The sequence below is a fragment of the Sinohyriopsis cumingii genome, chromosome 8 (assembly GCF_028554795.1).
Source record: "Sinohyriopsis cumingii isolate HCF-2022 chromosome 8, ASM2855479v2, whole genome shotgun sequence".
Lineage (NCBI taxonomy): Eukaryota > Metazoa > Mollusca > Bivalvia > Unionida > Unionidae > Sinohyriopsis > Sinohyriopsis cumingii.
The window spans coordinates 27,861,761-27,876,172 of NC_142968.1; the positions used below are offsets into that span (position 1 = coordinate 27,861,761).

The window sequence follows — 14,412 nt, forward strand, 5'->3', positions numbered from 1 at the left end:
GAAAATTGTTTAAATGAATGAGTGATTTACCTGTATACAAATGGCCTTATCACGTGAGTAGAGACACGTGACAAGATATATTTAAATGAGATATAAACCTGTTAGGAACTATTCAAAACTTCTACAAAGTGTAATGCAAGAACCAAGTCTCAACAGGTACGTGCTTGTAATTTATATTGGGCATGTAGTACTTTATTTATAATCAGCTTTTATAGTTTCAAGAATAATCTGAATTTCATTCAGATGGTCACATCTCGAAACTCCCGGATTTCCTGAGCTCTGTGTGAGTGTACGAGGGACTTATATACTGATAACCCTGGCAATTGTAAGTACTGTTCGGTTTTCTTTTTTGGTTTAAGAAATAGCATTGCCCGTAGTGTTTTACGTATGTTATCGTTGACATAAAGTAACTTTGAAATCGTGATTCTAACATCTCTTTAAGGGACAAAAAAAAAAACCCAAGGAATTCACGGTGAACATTGGTAAATAGATATTAATAAGGGTGTTGTAATTGTTTAAGACATCACATTCCACAGACTAAATCATGACAGACATGGATTAAGCCCTGTTTGGAAATTAACACGACAATGTAGTGATCATAGAAGATCTAACAGTGAACTGGTAACACTTGAATGGTATTTCGGGCCTCAGAAGCTCAAACCAAATGGTCATGAACCCACCAGGTATGTTCCACCCCTTCGATGATGATGATGGACCCTTTATGAGCCTCTGTATTCTCTGCAGTCCCGCTGGTATCCATGGTTTGATCCATCACCACGAGTATACTACTACTACCTTTCTCTGATCGAACTTCACCATCTACCATAGCTTACATGGTACAAGAAAATCAATAATATATATATACGACACCCCAACCAAAATTAGCTAAAGCTAGTATCACTAGAGCCGTGTAATACATGAGACACGGTTAAATACGAATGCAATAATATATGTTACGTATTGGTGAACATAAATTTATATCGTTACATATAGAATCAATTCATCGGTATAACTATACTAGGTTATTTTTATTATATTAGCCGGGTTTGTACAATTGTCATTAGGGGCCCCGAGCGGCCGAGTGGTCTAAAGCGCTCTCCGTTACGGATCAATACCATCTCACCTCTGTCTGCGTAGGTTCGAGTCTCGGATTCGGCCAATGTGGGTATGTGAGAAAGCTTGCCAGTAGCTTCTCGATGGTAGGTGGTTCTTTCCGGGGATTTCCTGGGTTCTTCCTCCACCATTAATACTGGCCGCCATGTAAAGCCTATCTTGTGCTGAAAAATGGCGTTAAACCCTACAACAAAAACAACAACAATTGTCATTATCCGAGAAAGATAATCTCAGTGAATTATGACGTTTTATGACCTATGTCTGACTAAAACATATAATAAATACAGGAAAATCCATCATAACAAAAAATTATATCACATAATAATGATATCGAAAACTAATTAAATTCTATAATTCACATATCTTTACCGCTAAAGATTGCTACCGGATAGGATTTTGTTATAATGTATATTTCAACAAACAATCAATAGTTGGTTTTGTTGGACAGAGACCGCTATAAGATATTATGCTTTCAAGGCCTCTTGTTGTTCAATTAGTTGCCCGAAATATGGAGAGCTTCCTGTCACAACTCGTTGTATTGTGATTATATAGTGAGACCTTACTCTATAGGGAATGGCCCCGACTGGCCTAGTGGTCTAAAGCGCTCTCCGTTACGGATCACTGACATCTCACCTATGTCTACGTGGGTTCAAGTATCGGATTCGGTCAATGGGGATATGTGAGAAAGCTTGCCAGTAGCTTCTCGAGGGTCGGTGGTTCTTTCCGGGGATTTCCCGGGTTCTTGCACCACCATTAATACTGGCCGCCATGTATAGCCTATCGCGTGCTGAAAAATTCCGTTAAACCGTACAACAACAACAACAACAACTCTATAGGGACGCTGCTATGATGAAAGGCACGGACAGAGAGAGCTAAATGTAATCGGTTTCTCGCTTCAAATACTTGGCTGGTACATCAATAGGTGAAATGAACTCACTATTGTGAGATACCCAAGATACAGAAAGTAACTACCCTAGGGTAACTTTGTATTTGGTAACTAAATGCGAGAACATACACACGTATATATAAATATCCCGGGAAAACCCCGGTAAGAACCACCAAATGCATCTATTGGCAAACCATTTCCCACTCCCACATCGGTAGAGTCAGAGACTCGAGCTCACGACGAAAGAGGCGAGATTGCAGAGATCGGTATCAGTATAGGTTAGCTCTTTAAATAACAAGGCCGACCATTCGTTCATGTATAAAACATAAGCATTAAATACTCTCAGTTGCGTGACACCGGGATATGGACATTCCTATCCATTTCATCCTCAAGATACTTTGTCAAAAGACAGGAAGAAGTATATCTCACGCTTGTTCCAAGCTAAAGATACGAGGGCCGGGTGGCTGGATCATTGATTGGGAAGGGCATCTTGGGTACTGATTTATTTATATATACCAAGTACGTAAGGTTCATAATAGCTACTAGATTATAACTTTACTCCACATATAATAATATTGTCTTGTTAGTTGCACATTTGTTTAAAAAGTAGGTTATGAGACAGTTTATGACGGAGAGTTCATAGAATTTGAAATTTATGCCAGCCAAATGGTCATATTGCTAAAGCAGAAGCAAATATTGATATAATGAGTTTGGAAATTGGATAATAATAGTAAATATTAAATACCCAGCCAGTCCGTAAAAATAGAGGATAGACAGATGCCCGTCCATCCTCTGAATCCAGAGAAGGTACCTCCCATATTAGAAGTAAGTTGTCTATTCAGCTTGTCAATAATATGTGTTATTAAATTTCCCAGACAAAACCTTCGTTGGGCAGACAAGATTCTGCATGTTGGTATTGAATCTTATGAAAAACATAGTCAGGCAACTGCTAGCGCTCCATTCGTAGGCCATTCACCCTTAATGAAGTCCGTTTTCTAGCTTGTATGGCATTTCATAGACGTTGTTCACAAAGAGGATCACGTTATCTAAGAATGGAGAATAAAATTATTTCCGTTGTCTGTATTTTGGTGGAATGCAAATGTGTCTATATTAATTTTTTGTGTGAAGAAAATAAGGTATTATACAATTCTGAAAAGAATCCAACACTTGCAAATTAAACATTTAAATGTGAGCAAGATATAAAACAAACATATGTTTTTTTGGCTTTTGCTCACTCACCTGTCAACAAAAATCACCAAACTGTTTTGATAGAAAAGATGAAGTTGACTCGATACAGTATAAAGACGTGTCTTTACGGATATTGTTCCATTATTAATATGTATGGGGAGACATTTTCAATCATATTTGAAACTATATCCTTATGACAAAAATCTACAATGAATACAAATAACGACTCGTCCCGGACATTAAATTATACCACTATATCCCGTTTGACAAGTTTTCTTCTGTTTAAACTATGTTCAGCTATGTACAAAACAGTCGACTGCATTTCAGACAAAAGATAAGTAAAATTTAGGATTTGTACTCTATTGAAGTTAATAATAACGTAACATGAAACGAGATCCTTTATTCTTTGTGCTCGTTAAATGTTCGACAAAAGAAACGTATAAAAGTTTTGATAGGTAAAGGACAATTTAATTCGATATACTTTAAACACTAAGCCATGAGCGCATTGTTCCAAAATTACTATAAGTAGGGGAGCATTGTCAGTCTTTTTGCAAACATATTACATTAAACAATACCACGTATTCCATTTGGCATTTTTTCTTTTGTTTGAAATTATGATATACCATAAAGAAAAATGGTTTAAAAATGAAAGACAAAAGTAGGTTAAATGTAAAGTTGCGTGATTTGAAAATTGATCTTTCACTAGAGGAGGTACTTCTTTTACGCCACAGGATAAGGTCTACCGTGGGGGAATAATGGAATACCATGGTTTAATTTTGCCAGTGATAGCTTTGTAATATGTTATACCGATTAAGATTTTCATGCTACAGCTGAACCGCTACAATCACCGAAACAATGTAGCACGATGTTTTCTGACTTGATTCCAATATTTGATTGCCTACCTCTCAAAGCAATATCCACAACTTCTCCCGTAAGTGGGTCAGTTGCAAACACGCCGCTTTTAGTTTCTTTCTGGTTTTGTCTTATTCTAAATCTACGCGGCCTTTGTAAACTGTTTGTCTGGGCAATGATTCCGTACTATGAAATACCTCTCTATCCCCATTCACTGAAGCTGACAAAATTACGTTGAAAAGTATGGAGCTGCACTTTTAGCGTACGCAAGAAACAAATAGCTTTGGGATGATGTATGTATGTATAATATTCAAGTATGTTGGATCTCTGTAAACTTTTAAATTTGTCCTGAGAGTGCACCCAACGATAAATAAAACGTTATTGAACCGCGACCAGTGTTCATAATATTTGTAGTCTTTAGCGCTTACTCAAAAATTGTACAGAGCCAGTCAAGGCAATGTGTTTTGCGTAAATGCGCTCTTTCTATAATCTTTTCTCTCAGTATTGACTCAATAAACATAACATACCTCTTTACCGGGAATCATTTAATAATTTGGTGTTAGTGATAAATGTATACTTGTCACATGCACAATTGTTGTAACCACTTGAACATTTGACTTTCAGATTAAATTTAACTGTTCTAAATTGGAAAACAATGTAGTAAAATCATGTTCTGTTAGTTATTGTCATGTGAACTTTATCACGCCATATATACAAAGCATTATGTACTCCAACATCGTTTTGTAGACAACATAGTCGCGCCCAATAAGCTTCACAAGTGATTGAGAGAATACGGAACAAACCAGCTATCATTCTACTTCTCTTGGACGTACAATAACTTCACAATTCTTGCTGTTCTCCATACAAAAAAATCCTTCATATTTCTAAATTTCCTCCTTTTCTGCTTGTATTGTTTTGCTACCATTTTTTAAAATTGGATTCAGTCTTATTTCTCTCTCGATTGTATTCACTGTTTTAACGTATTTTAACCTCTTATCTCCTGTTGTAATTCGAAAGTTAGTAAATCGTTCTGAGGTCAGGAATGAAGATATCTGCCGAATCTCCAGGTATCAACCCCTCATACACCCGTGAATTTCCTCCAAAATACCTACCATAATATGCAAAAAGTGATCAGTGTTCTGACGTTGCTGAAGAGATTAACTGATGGCCCTCGGTTGTATGGTTATAACTCTTCTGCTAATTTCAGACACTCGGTTCAGTTATTAGAAGAAAAGCCAGCACTAAAGGAAAATAATATCGATATGATGGGAATTTGACATTACACTGAGAGTTATGTTACTTTACCATAGGCAAATATGTTGGGACGATATAGGGCTTCTAGTACTATGATATGATAGGTCGGTATAGCCCACTGTGGGAATTCGAACATGACGGATATCACGATGATTGTGATGGAAATGAAATAGATGTAGACCAATATGCATATAATGATCAACAGGAAACCACTGGCAAATACCTACACACATCCTTGGTGACCAAAACAGCATTTAAAAATCAACAGATGAGGGATGGTTGGTTGCATGCAATGGTCATTAAATATATTTTTCTACAATTAAAGGCTATACGTTACTTACAAAACACACGTCCTTATCATCCAAAACACTTTCTTTTTAATCCGACACCCACCCATACAAACTCATGTGTTAGGATTTAACACTTTAACACGATCTCTTGGTGATTATCAAATGCCCTTAAAGAGAGCCGCAAACACACACAATCCAACTCCCATTGATTATAAGCCAGTACATATCCACATAATTTAACGCCTACATTTTCCAATATATCATGTGCAGTGATCCGATATTATACGATATAGCATTTTTTTGGTATTTATTTTGCATTTAATATTAGTACATCCCATTGTGATTGTCCAACGTTATACTAAGTAACCGCCACTCCCTTCATTAAATGCGTTCTCTAAGCATCTCTAGTTTATATTTGTAATGACATTTTGTAAAGATTAGCAGAACTAGTGACAAAAACTTATCATTTAAAGTATAAAAGTATTTAGACTCATATTGCTGTTGGAAAAATGAATAATTGACAAATTTGTCTGTTAAAAATGTCATAGTATCTATTAATAAATGCTAGATTTATGAGTTGGAATCATTATATAAATGTATTAAATAACTTCACTGGTATTTCAGGTTTTGCCTGAATTGAGGATACAAACTTATAGTGTAACACATATAATATCTCCCGAATCATCAGGGAGGTATACACAAGTACAATATGTAATGAATCTCAATGAAACGAATAACAATTAATTACATTTACTCTTTATTTTGGATAAATCTCCATTAAGTAAAGAGCAAATATTCCCTGCGGGTGTTCTACGGCTATCATATTTATGTAGCTTCACAATAACCATGATTCAAATAAGGCAATGTTGTGCTTTGAAACTTCAGCTACATGCAGTTATTTATCAGGTCATAGCTTTTAGTCCAAGATTATGGCTATAATACCTATTTGGATTATAAAATGACATGTACGTACCAAACTTAGAGAGACAGAGATAAGGTGGTATTGTGCAAGTATGCGAATATTATTGTAAATATAATATAATGATGAACTATCATCAGGGTAAGATGGCTGTAGTATTTTCTTATACCTTATTAATAAGCCATCAAATAAAACTACATTTGGAATTCTAGTTTTGAACATGCATAAGAAATTAATTGCATTGTCATTTTATACCATCTGTGCTGTCTTGGTCTGTCATGCTGCCTGTGCCGTAAAAGGCTGCAGGAAAAGTTCCCCTTCAAGTACTAGGTGTTGGGTTTTGCTTGTTGTCATATTGTTTGTGATTTCTCAGAGTTTCCGCCACTCCATCTGTCCATCATTTCTTTGGACTTTCATTTCATTGAAAGCCTGATGTTTGGATGTTGCAAGCTTGAACCGCAGGTTGCCGTGGATTCATTATGATCAGGTATCCAAACCATTTAAGTCTTTATGTCTCAATGTGATCTATGACAGGCATTGTTCCTATCATTTCTCTGATCGTCTCATTCCTTATCCGAACATTTTTGGTCTTGCTTACCGTTTTTCTCAAGCATCTGGTTTCACACCTGGTGATTCTTTTGCCTGTACTTCTTGTTCAGCGCCCACGTCTGACACAGAACATATCTGGATAAAATTTGTAACTATTAGATGTATTTTTATTTCCATGGGGATATTTGGGTATTTTAAAAGATGGTTTAGCTGATAATTTGGCCTTCTGAATTCTTGTCTCAATTTGTCTGTCTGTCCTTACATCCTCTTTGAAGATTGTTATGAATTATTTGACTTGCTTCTACCTTGTGTGACTAACGTTATTTGGATTGTGTTCCGCTAATAAACATTGTTCCTATTTAGCTTACGTTGATCTCCATATCATACATTTTTACAGGTGTTGTTATGGCGATAAACATGAGTTAGAAGGTCTTTATCTCTAGAGTGAAGTAAAGATTGGTCGTCCGTTAGGTCTTCTCGTTGTGAACTTGTTTCTTTTGTGATTTTGTCCATATCAATAACAAACAAAAAGGGGATATACCACTTATCACACTCTAGATGTTACTACAAAACCAGTTTGAGTTCCATATGGTGTCTCACGGCACTTTTGCTCTCTTCATACATTAATCTTATATTACCTAATAACTGTCCGCTCATCCAATAGTCCTTCAGCATTTTCCAGAACTTGTTTCTGTTTACTCTGTCGAAGGTCTTTTCTTGATGGATAAATGCTATATTTTGTTCTCATTGGCATTCTACGGTTTTCTCATTGAATTGTCTTAGCACAAATATTGCATAAATGCAACTTTTAATTTTTCAAAAAACAAATTTTGTTTTATTGATTCTTGGTTCTATTATTACACTTGCTCGCGTTTCACATATTTTGGCAAATATTTTACCTACATGACTTAGTATAAATATGTATGTGCTGCAGTCTTTTTTGAATCCTTTCTTCTTCCAGACTGGAACAACAATAGCTCTTTGCCAGTTGTTCTTTGTACTTTCCTCTTTTGCCTTATTTATTAAATATGCATAAAGCCCTTTGACCCCTGTTTCCTCCCATGCTTTTAATACTTTTGCTGCTATTTCATAAATCTATGCAGCTTTGATATTCGGGCTCTTCTTGCTTGTTTCTCTTACTTCTTGCTCTAGGATTGTATTTCCAATGTGGTCTATGTGCCAGTACTAAAGGATATCTTAAAGGCTTCCTGTTCGCCTGGATTCAGTAGCATTGAAAGTAGTCTTCCCATATTGCTTTCGTTTTTGTATCATCATATACTGGCTGATCTTGTTTTGTGTCCTAATCTCATAGCTTTTATACGTTTATAAACATTTTGTAGGGACTCTTTGGAAAGTTTCCTTATGTCTTCACCATACTTTTTCCATGATTCATCTTTCGCTCTTTTCTGCTCTCTTCTTTCCTCTTCGAGCAATTCTGAATCTGGATGTAATAATTTACATTGTTAGTTTCAAGCCATGCTTGGTAAAGTTTCATTTTTGTTTATATTGTTTCATTTATCTAGTCATTTCTCCATTTTGTTTCCATTTTTATTTGGTCCACCTTTTTTCTTATACCACACTTGCATCTTAAGCTGATCAGTACTTCACTTTATGGAACCGCCCTAGTACTTCTACGTTGTTTATTGTATCACTTGGCATGCCAATGGCTTGTGTCATGTACTGTTTTACTTCCTCTTTAACATTATCTTCATTTAGTTCCTGTGGTTTATGGTTTCCATGCTTTCTCTGATGATTTGTTTGTGTATCAACTTTTGGTGAAGTTACATAACGTTTGCACGATGATCAGTGTTTATGCTTGTTTTGGGTAACACGTCTGAGTCTGTAACATATTTCATTTTTAAAAGCTTCGTTAAGATTTTATTAATTTGTGAGGCATTGTCAAGGTTATTAAATGTGTACCGGGTTCATACTTGACGTAGTCTGTGCTGATATAAGGTGTTGGTTTTGTTTAACGTATATTCTGCACACAGGTCCAGAATACGTTTCCCATTCTCCTTGTCCTGCATAGTTCTGTCACTATTTGGATATGCCTCCCATGGTGATCACCTCTTCCCGATTTAAAATCGCTCATGATGATTAATCCTATTTTAAAGCTTGTCAAATAATTTGCAATTTTCTTGCTCTTTGTGTTTATTATTGCGTATCGCATATAGCTGCAACCAGTACAGTCGTGTTGACTTCTAACTCTTTCAGTAGTACCATTATGATATATTCTAATATGTTATCTATCCCAGAAATCGTTTTGCCATGAATGGATGAAAGATAAAACCCACTCCATGTGATGTGAGTTGGTATGTTCTATTCCACTCAAGGTCAGTGTGTAGTTTTAGTGTAATTACTTTGTGTTATTTCCTTTCCTCTTAATATCGGAAATTCCCATGACTGATAAATTGCATGTTTCCATACATTCCATGATTTTTCTGTCTCTTTATCTCGCAGTCCGCAAATGTTCCAAGTTCCGATCTGTTCCGTTGTTCTAGCGTGTAGTCCTTGTGCATTGCTGTTCTTCTTTCCACTAGGTCTGTCCATTACGTTTCTCATTTTATTTCTTTATATACTATCTGGACCCGTTATAGTACAAAATTATAAACTCAACTGGTTATATATGTCGTATCAGATTTATCTCACCCGAGTTAAAAGTTATTCTCAAACTGCAAATTATGTATTAGAAAGCTGTAGGTAATATGGATTTGGACTAAATAGTCATATGACATATGTGTGCTAATAAATAAAGGACATATTTCAATTAAATGTGGTGCTTCATTTTGTTTGCAATCAAAACATTCACTTCCTTGTGTTTGCTAAAATTGATTTACCGGTCAATCGTCTTATTTGTTTGTTCCTTTTAGTCACAAACAATTATTCATATGAGCATGGAAACTAAAAATAGAATGAAAGCTATATTTTATTTTTTTAAACCCATCCTGATTCCGTTACATTTTGTATGGGGTTGAGATGTAATAAATAGATAAAACGTTCTACTTTTGTTGATCCGCAAGATTGTATATGATCGGAATAGCAGGGCATCTTTTTCTATTTAGGCTGTATTTGAAGGCAGATGGTAATAATGCTGGTGAAGCGCATTTGACAAAATCTATAATCTCTTTCATTATCAGTTGTATCCATTGTATATACATATAATCCTAAGTTTGAAAGACCAAACTAACTGAAACGTTTGCCTTAACGATACCTAAATAATTACCTGAAAAGTGTACAGTTTTTAAGCGGTTCCGTTTAAAACGTTAATAACTGTCATTTAAATAACAAATAACAATATTTTCCAGATTATATCCAAGTTTAGTCTCTACCTAGTTCAGCCATGATTGAAGACAAATAAAGAGTGATATCAGATGTCTATAGTTATTGCATTGAAATCTCTTGTCTGCATTATTAATCGTGGACAACTCATGTATTACGTATCGTGACAACAACGGAAGTGTCACCGTGCATCATCTACAATTACGTTAATAGAAATGACAGCACAATTATCATTATATATCTTTTATCGCAAAGAATCAGATATCAAGTTTCTTACATTGACGATATATTGAGCAACCACTCATAATATAAATCTGGCTCATTGTTTCCAGCAATGCAATAATATAGAAGCTAATTTTTTAGTCCAGAAACATAGATTCGTGCCAGAGATTACCAAATGTATTACCTATTTATAAACAACCTTTCATTCAGTAAACAAACACACACGTGCTATATTCATGATATAATATCTAATTCAGTTCATCATTTGTTAGCATTATTATTATTATTATTTATTATTATTATTATTATTGAATTTTTTTACACATTGAATATATGATCACTAGTAAGTCGAAAATCATCACCCATACCCCTGTACAATGTTATACATAAGGAAAGACAGATGGAGAAAGATCAAATATATCATTAAAAAGCAAGTGGACGATCAAAACAACCCATAACTTTCTTTTACTAGTCTAAATAGTATTTTCACGAAGTTTATATTTGCGTGTGTAATCCATGGTCACCATAGACTTATTAACATTTTTGGGAACTGAAGCCACGGAACCGTTCGCTATATTTATGATAAGCCCTCTTCTAGCATCAAACTTGAAATTATCGTAAGTCAGACTTCAATCCTAGAATCACAATTGAAACATATTGAACTGTAAAGTCTAGATAAATTTACAAACATTCGAAATATAGATACATTTATTAGCACTCATCAGATGGTGATTTATGCGTGTTTTTCGTGACTTCTTACCCAGTTTGTGTGCGCAGTAATATGAGAAACTTTAAATAGCATGATATAAAGAGTGAAATTGTGCTACCGACCAAACAGCACAGTCGTCTTCAATCACAGTACGTATAAGTCACTTTTCCACAATCTGGGAATCATATTCTATTTCAACACAAAATAGTAAAGCTTTATAAAAGAATTTGTTCAGAGGCAGATGCAGGTTCGATGTAATAAATCTTTTCGCGTGTGTGATCCCTGGTTTCATTTATTGTTCCAGTATTTGCAAGTCTCCATCTTATATAGCTGGTCTGATATATGTACTGAACTTTCTTCTCTTCAGCGACCACTTACTACAAAAATTAACACTGTAGAATCTTTGATATGCGAAGATAATTCATGACAAGTGGTTTATTAAATACACACACACACACACACACACATATTGGTACAATTGTGTTGGAAAAATGACATAATTTTGCACCGTGGTTTTTGCATTGATTAATTATGTGATTGAAGTAAATACATTGATTTCATTGTATTTCTTGGATACAGATTTCATTCCAATTCAATTCATGGTTACAAATAAACCATAAAAGTAACGTGAAAATAAGAAAGGTACGATTTATAGAACAATAAGGACACTTCCTCCCGCATTAGTATATTTAAGAATAATGGTGGCAAAAATTCATTTCTAGCCATCAGAAGAAATGCTTAATATGCATTAGTTGATGCGAAAAAACTATTTAGAGACCAACAAGAAAATGAATGAGATATAAAAAGCCACACTATGTCAAAGTGGCGTATTCAAGAAGAATATGCTCAAATAAGTCTTTCTCTATCAAAACGTATAACTGTTTTTCCCAAAAACGTCACTGAATTTTTGTTACGGTTGACTCAACTCAAGTTGAAAAGACCAAATAAAAATATGGTATTAAAAGGAATATTCTACAAACAAAAACAACATTTATTCTTACAGTGGCATCGTCAAAAAAATGTATCTTAGGACTTGGGTTTATTTTCTGGCAAAAGTAAGACTTTTTTTCTTCTGTGAAATTCAGTGACTTACAATTACAATACATTCCTCCACAATAGGAAAAAACATGTAGACTATACATAATTAGCAATGTTATCAAAAGTTGGTTTCTTTACTATCTTAGGATGAATAATGTTACTCCTGATAATTTTAACAACACCTGATTTCCATTCTTGTTCAAATTTCATTACCTATTTCTGCAGGTAGTAGCAATTATGTATCATAAACGTGCATGCAAATGAATCTTTGGAGAAAAGATAATTTTAGAATGTCTAATGTAAATACAAAATTGTCCAATTAACGTTAAGAGAGAAAAAGAGAAGTAATAATTAAATAAGTAGCTAGTATGTCTATAGATGTCTGTCTTTATATGTGTATGCATGTATGTATGTATGTATGCATGTATGTATGTATGTATGTATGTATGTATGTATGTATGTATGCATGCATGCATGCATGTATGTATGTATTTATGTATGTATGCATGTATGCATGTATGTATGTAGGTAGGTATGTAGGTAGGTAGGTAAGTAGGTAAGAGGTAGGTAGGTAGGTGATGATGATATCCGTCTTTCTTTAATTCATTGTTTATTTTATTCTTTTCTTTTAATAAATTGGAAGGCCTGAAAAGTTTAATAAAATTATGTATAGAAGGAATTTTTCTTCATTTTAATATTTAAAAATCAAGTGCAACTCTAGTTTTCTCACATAACAAACTCCATGCGATCAAGCTAGCACTCGGATACTGGACTCATATTCATGCAACCCATTCCTACATGCTCAAATTCGAAGACCCATCAGAGTATGTTTCTTGCAATGAACCATTCACTGTTAAGCAATGTATGATAGATTGTTTCTATCTCCAAACTGCATGCAATCGTCACTACACGGTTCATCACAAGAATGAACGTTTTGATACAGTAAACGTTTCTTTCATTTTACAATTGCTGAAAGAAGCAAACATGTATTATAAGATACAACTTTAATGCTATCACTTTGAGTATTTTTAAGTAATGTATATTTACACTAGTTTATACTAAATACCTTTTCATCTAAATATTATGACAAATACCATTTACGTTCCCGGTTATTCGAGAAGCTTTGCATATTACCCTTACCATCTAGTCGTTTTGCTGTTACATGTCAGATTTTATCATCGCTAGTCGATACTAAACCTTTTATCAATTGTAAAGAATCTTGCATATAACCCTTTCTATGGCGCTAAATAGCCTTAGAGTGATGGTGCACTGTAAAACTACAATCAATCAATCAACAACTAGTTGTTTTACACACTAGATTGACTATTTGAAGGTATATGCATTTCCGTGGTATTTTGTAACTTTATTTCCAAGGTATCAGAAACAATCCTCTAACTGGAAGCAATAAGTCACAACGACCCGATTTCAAAGACAGATATGCCTCGCCAGCATAAGGCAAATAGTCGGCTGTATCAGGTGATCAGCATATAAAAGAACAAGACATTGAGCCTGATGAATGTCTCTGCTAAGTATATTTAATTTACAGTATTTGTTGACCTTTCTTATATGTTTCATACATTTGTGTTTGGTACTTGACATTGTCCAAAATTAAATTCACTGTATACCCGACCAGGGAAATTAATTTGTAAACAAAATAATACATAGTTAATATTTCTCTGTAAGTATAGGTTAAATACTAGCATCATTATCAATGAAGAGAAACACATTTATCTCAATCTGAAAAATGGACATTGGATTTCTCCATGGCAAACGTGGTGTACCTGATGTTTCGTATGTTCTTTATTATAATTTTAGTTTTCGAGCTTATTTTGTTGATACCTTAGTGTTCTAGAAACCAACTTATGACCCTCATTCTGGTTTTTTTTGTTTATTTGCTTTTTATATAATGTACTTTACTTGAGAAGTTTGTCTTTCTTTCATTAACGTCTTGAAGCAGAATGAATAAGTGTTATTGTTGTGGTCAGTATTTCATTTTGGAGAAATTATTTATTGAAATAATTATTCATCTAAATCAAAGCTATCTTCGATAACATTCTTGGAGAGAAACATTAATGTGGATTTATTGTGAATTCAGACAAGAACATTTTTGGAT

At 34.4% G+C, this 14,412-nt stretch overlaps 1 protein-coding gene across 1 annotated transcript in view; it reads left to right on the plus strand.

The window, feature by feature from the left end:
• The first annotated feature begins 132 nt into the window (after positions 1 to 132).
• LOC149793193 (uncharacterized) overlaps positions 133 to 14,412 on the plus strand; it is a 36,014-nt gene continuing 21,734 nt past the window's right edge. Inside the window, exon 1 of the mRNA XM_089966316.1 lies at positions 133 to 325. The gene's annotated coding sequence lies outside the window, so the exon portion shown is untranslated. The remainder of the gene's footprint in view (positions 326 to 14,412) is intronic.